We start from the raw sequence: 7131 nt of genomic DNA, 5'->3' as shown, positions 1-7131 counted from the left end.
TATTTATTTATTTATTTAAGATATCTACAATTATATCCTTTAGTTTATTACGTAAATATTTTTAACACTTCAAATAAATTTAAAAAAAATATATTTAAAGGCTCAAATAATATTATTTATATATTTAAAAAAAATGGGTTTTACAGTACTGTATATTATGTATATTACTTAAAATTTAAGATTACAAGTAAATTATGCATAAATACAACTTATTAAAGCTCTATGTTTGAATTCGTATAACTAACTGCGGATAAATATAATCAAATAGAGGATAAACATCTTATTTTAAAATATCAAAAATCTAAAATATAATTAGGATAATTATCGAGTTCTAACAAAATAATTAATTATTATCTTTATAAGAAAATTATATTATTAAATCTATACTATATTATAAAGTATTTGACAAAAACTCTTAAAAACCATTTTTTATGCACAAAATACTATATATTGATGCATATTATTTAAAATTCAAAATTACAAGTAAAATATACATAAATACAACTTATTAAAACTCAATGTTTGAATTCGTATAACTAACTGCGGATAAACATAATCAAATAGAGGATAAACATCTCATTTTAAAATATAAAAAATCTAAAATATAATTAGGATTATTATCGAGTTCTAACAAAATAGTTAATTATTATATTTATAAGAAAATTATATTATTAAACCAAATATAAATTACTTCGTTATTGTACCTAAATTAAATTATAACAAAAAATTTGAATAAAAAAATTACACAAAAAATGAGGAATTTTAAATAGTTAATTTGATATTAATATCGATATATTTTTATCAAATTTTTATGATATCTTCAAATTTATATTTTATTCAAAAATAAAAACATTATCGCTTTCTCAAAATCACATAAGACCATATTATAACATCGACTGAGAAAAAAAATGAAATATTAAAATCAAAATGTATCTGTATTGCACGAGTACCCTTCTAGTTATTAATAAATATTATTTTTTATAAATTCTTTAAATTCAAATTATTAATTAATTTTAGTTTTGAATTATTCATTAGTATTAGTTATTAATTCTTTAGTTTATTATTAACCATATAAGTTATCTTTATATTATTTTTACTATTCCTATTCTATATGTTTAATCGCTAAAAAGCAAATATAACAATTTTAAAAATATGTTTATAACACCAGATTTTTGAAAATGGTCAAATCCATTGGAAAACCAAATTTTCACCAGATTTCCATAGATTGGGCGGCTAGAAAACCCCCGCCGTTAAACACAATTTCTGGTGGATTTGTATTTTCCGGATTAAGACCGAAACGTCCATTAAAGTCCACTAAGATTCATTAGTATCAATTAATTCTCAATTGAATCAAATAGAACTCAATAGATCTATTAAAGTCCACTAAAATCCATTAGGTATTGTATGCTTGTATGTCCTTGTTATATGCATGTGATGTGTATTGAGATCGATACGACAACACTAAATCACTACTTAATAAGAACCACTATACCAATATATATGTTTGATTTATGTATGTTGTATATATGTAAGTGGTTTTTTTTCTTCGAGAAAATGTATTTGAAAGAAAAAATATATTTTTTAATATTTTTCTGGCCGTATTGTCGAAAATCCATCAAAAATATTTTCATTTTAAAAATTAAAATCCGTCAAAAAAATAAAATGTTTTTTTTTTGTTTTCCTTTAAAAATAGTTTTCGAAAGAAAAACAAAAAAAAAACATTTTATTTTTTTGACAGATTTTAATTTTTAAAATAAATAATTAAAAAACCGTCTAAAACTTTAAAATTATTATTTTTCCTTTAAACATAGTTTGCAGAAGATTTTCATTTAAAATAAATTTCGGTCGGATTTCCAATGATTTTTAAATTTATTTAAGTAATTAAAATCCGTCAAAAAATTTAATTTCTTTTTCATTAAAACATATTTTTTTGAAAGAGAAAAAAAATCCGACAGATTTTAATTATCTATTCAAAATATTAAAATCCATCAAAACTCTGTCGAAAATTTTAAAAATATCTTTTTGTTTTTTTAGAAATATATTTCTTTGCAAGAAAAAAACAAAAAAAAAACATTTTTCTAACACATTTTCGATGGATATTAATTTTGTAAATACCTAAATAATTAATTAAAATCGATGGAAAATGTTAATTAATTAATATTAATTATTTTTAAAAAAAATTAGACCAATTTTATGACGGGTTCCAGATGGATTTTTAAAAACAATAAATACGTAAATAATCTGTCACAAATCCATCAGAAAAGTTATCAAAATAAATTAAAAAATAGTTACGGATTTGTTGCGGAAGTCAATAAAAGTTGATTCTTTTATTTCTTTTGGATCCGTCAGAAATCCATTGGTAATTTTCCGACGGAATTTCTGCCAGAAAAACCCATTGGTGAAACCCAGTTTTTTAGTAGTTATACCCAAATGGTTAATATATTGAAATTTTTGTATAAAAATATAATAACAAATAATTGATTCTATTTTGAGAAATTTCACGTAAAAAACATTATAATTTTCATGAGCAAGGGAAGGATGTCATTGAAGGAATTCGACATTACATAGTTAAAAGAAAAATCGTACTTCTAACGAAAGTGCGCCCTTAATTATTAAATGTTCTAAATCTGCCACTCATTATTAGATAGAGAAATTATGAAACTTTAATTTACATGCACGTTTCATATAAGCACCAACTGCATTACAGAGCCAAGTTGACACGTATGGTTCAATCTGTATCGGTTTAGAGCTTTTGTTCTTTGATCAGCGTCTCATATTTTCTTGTTAGGCATGTAAAAACCTACACAACGTTATTATTGACGGTTATTCAAATACGATGATGGTTGTAGACACGTATTTAAAAAATATACAAGTATGATGTACCACATTATATTTAGACCATTGCAATATGGACTTGGTATCATGTAAGACCAAGGGTTTTTCGTGAGACCCGTAAGACCAATTTTCAATCTTTGGATTAGATCTACAATCTGAACATTCATAAATGCCACGAGGCTTCTCCACAATCACAAAATAGCCACTGTGCAACTTTAGACCTAGATCATTAGCTTATAAAGTTGATCAATTAACATAAATTGGTCTTACGGGTGTCACGAAAAACCATTGGTCTCACATGAACCCAACCATATATATATATATATATATATATATATATAATTACTCAATATTCAACAACAAACAAATAAGATCATATTCTTGTCACTTGTTTAAAAGAATTTCAAGATCACAAGACAATACCAAAAACATAGATACATGTATGTATATGCAAAATTGTATAAACACTTCTCGAAAATCATAAAATCAAATCAAACTTACGAGTATTTGATGCCATGGCTAGCTAGACCTTCAAAAGCATAAGTTAAACATCATGGATGTCTATTTAAAGTCATTCATTATATATTGTATACGAATTCGAAGCTACTGAAGGAGGAATCCAAAAGGATAGCATGATCCCAAATTATACGAGTCTGATTTGGGATCAATGCGATCCCTTTGGATGCCTCCTTGAGTTGCAATCATGAGTCGGTGATCATCACCGAAATACCATAAACACACGACCTTGGAGTTGCATATATATGGAGGAGAAGGAGAAGGAGAAGGAGATGAAGAGGGAAAAAGAGGATATGAGAAAGTGGAAGATGGGAAGATGAATATAAAGCTTGCCAAAATGCCCATTAAACAAAATCAAGTTGGATTGCATTTATATAATACTTCATTTTTTTAATTAATTTTTTTAAAACTTTTTAGGGTATACAAATTGTACCCTTTTATTTATTTATTTATTTTTATTTTAGAATAATAATGATATATAGAAAGTCAGCATTAAAAAAATATAGATTAGAATTAGACTGAAGACATTAATAACAAGAGTATCGACAAGACAATTATTTTTAAAAACGAAAAGGAATAAAAACTAAGTCTGAAAAAATTAATTAATTTTATTATACGATAGAAATAAGTGTTCAATCTGAGAGATTTTGATCTCTCATATCATTTATCTGATTCTTGGTGCTTAAATCGTTTGTTTAATTTAAAAATTATTGTTCTTATAATAATTTTATTATACAAATAAAAGTAAAATAGATCTAGTAATTATGTTAAATAGGGTAAATTGCATAAAAAATAACGTATTTTAACTTGATTTTTATTTTGGGTACGTACTTTGAAAGTTCATTTTGGCACCTAAGATGTAAAGTTTTAAACATTTAAGTACCTGAGTAACCGGTTGAAGCATTAACTCTTTCTTCTAATAAACCACAATATATTAAAACTAATTATAGATTAAGATATCCATGTTAGCAAATAATATTGAGTTGGATACCAAATCACTCGTCACATTAGCATGGTAACCGGCTAATGCTTCAACTAGTTACCCTAGTAATTAATTGTTTAAAACTTTAAATCTTAGATACCAAAATAGAAGTTTTGAAAATACGTTACGTAAAATAGGAATCAAGTTAAAATACGTTATTTTTTCATACAATTTTTCCTATTTAATATTAACTTCCATAAACAAAATCACATGTTTATAAAAAAAACAATTTAATGATATTTAATACATTTTCTTAATGTTATGTTTACAAACAAAATGATAATTTGTAATGCTAAAATTAATAAAATGGTTATAAGACTGATTTTTAATTAAATTATTATAATCGTTTCTATACAACTTATGGTTGTAGTTTAATTCTCAAAGAAATTTATGCTTTGAATTTTAATACTAAAAAGTAGATAATATTTTTTATACGTCTTAATTTATTGTTCTAAAAAAATATTAATTAATAATGAAAAAAAAACTTTTGTTAAGGAATCCATATTTCTTTATATTTACTTTATTTATATAACTTTTAAAACGATATTATTATCAGTTCGCGGGTCGTCTTTATGTTACTATTTCTAATCTTATTGCTTTGGAAAATAAAATTCTGACATAGTAAATTTAATGTATGGTTAAAGAGCCAATAAAACCAACCAATTTTATTGAGGAACTCGTTTTTTTTCATTCTAACATGTTTTTTATTTAAAAATATTAATAAAGATTCTAATAAAACTGAGAAAATTAACTGATATTTGTACATCGTCTTGATCATGAACAATCATTTGCTTTTGAAATTCATAGCAAGTGCCAACAATCATCTTGATCATTTGGTTCGTTATTTGAACTGCCCTATGCTTCCATGTCCTGAATCAACTGGACTTATTGACAAAACACGGGGAAGACAACAACTAATTATACTCCTCATTGTATTGGACCCTCGTTTTGACAATGTGTTAGAGTTTCATTGTTGTATCTCTCGTCTCTTCTCACTATTGATGAAACTATTGTTGAATTTATCTTTGTGAAAACCAGATTGGGGATTCCATCTTTCCCTTTAGATACAATTCTTGTCAACTTCCATAGTTTTGTGCTTTCTCTGAAGTTGAGTAGGACTGCGATATTCCTGATCATCGATCAACCACTAGTTATTGCCTCTTTCTTGGTGACTCGCTCATCTCCTCTCTAATTGCCCTATCGAGCCCTTGCCAACACCACCCAAGAATTAATCTGAATCTTGTTTCTACTTTCTAATACGAGTGCTCCTCAACTTCATCCTACAAATGTCTCGTGTGATGACTGTCCATTCTTATTGCTCCCAATGATGTCCTCCACGAGCACAATAAATACAACGAGATAGATTGTCACTTCGTGCGTTAGCATGTTGTTCGGAATAATGCTTATTTCATCTTAGGTTCCACCCGTTGATCAGTTGGTGCCTTGGTGGATATCTTCAAGTTGAAGTGTAATTACAAGTTAAAAGTGTTTGTTTCTCCTTTTTTTTTTTCTTGAAAGGCCACAATATTTATTAACGAAACAGAAAACAAATACAAGTTAACTTCACAACGTAAGTATAATGATTACAGAAATAATGTAATATTTATTTATATAATTAACTCATAGATATGAGTGGAAGTGCAATCATTAACTCGGTGTTAACAAAGGTAGTAAAGTTTATGATGCCATTTCCAACATAATTTAATAATTTTTAAAACATGCGGAATATTGTTGTGGAAGAAAGTTAAAGAAATAATTAATAATTGGTTTATTTTAAACAGGAAATTTATGAATAATACAAATTTTGTGAAAATTCAAGAAATATATGTCAAATCAAATGTAAATTATAATTTTGACATTAAATAAAAAATCAAAAAATAAAAATAAAATCGATATAATTAATGTAAAGTTAAAAGATTATAAAATTCACTACAACAAAATTGAGTTTATAGGACACCCAATATCTAAGTGTCCCAATAGACCGTTTTATAGGACTTAATTTATAGAACCAAAATATAAAATGTCCTATCTAAAGGTGTTGTAATAAGTTTATATGACGCTTTTGAGCGTCTTAACAAGTTTATAGGACATTTTTAATACAAAGTGTCGCAGTACTAACTTTATAGGACATTATTTGAGAAAGTGTCCTATAAACTCAATTTTTTATAGGACATTTCTTTTTATAGGACAATTTTTCAAATAGTGTTCTATAAAGCTGTTAATAGGACGTTTTATATTAAAAGTGTCCTAAAAAACTTATTACGACGTCAAAAAATGTCATATAAACTTATTACAACACCTTAAGATAGGACACTTTAATTTTTTGGCCTTATAAACCAAGTCTTATAAAGAGGTCTATTAGGACGCTTAGAAATTAGGAGTGTCCTATAAACCTGATTTTGTTGTAGTGATTCATTTTTTTTTTGATATAACTTGTTTATATCAAAATTTATTATTTTAGTTTAAAAATATTATAGGTTTAAAAATAATAACTACAAACCCTTGTACTTTTAAATATGTTTATCAATTAATTTTATTAAATTAAAATTAACATAAAGTTTTTAATGATGATACATACGTGATAATAAGTTATAAACTTACATTTTAAAAGATTTTTAGAACGTCTCATAAATGTTTTATATATAACATACAATAACTTAACATTTTACCACTAATCTACATTAAAGATTTGTTTATGGGCATCGTTCCAGAACTCCATGGTCGATCAGGTTCAAATCAAAGAAAGTATTATTGTAGAAGTTTTCTTTAAAATCGTTAACGCACCATAAAATGCCCAA

Source organism: Cynara cardunculus (assembly GCF_001531365.2).
Source record: "Cynara cardunculus var. scolymus isolate 2C chromosome LG 13, CcrdV1, whole genome shotgun sequence".
Lineage (NCBI taxonomy): Eukaryota > Viridiplantae > Streptophyta > Magnoliopsida > Asterales > Asteraceae > Cynara > Cynara cardunculus.
This window is presented reverse-complemented; position numbering follows the sequence as displayed.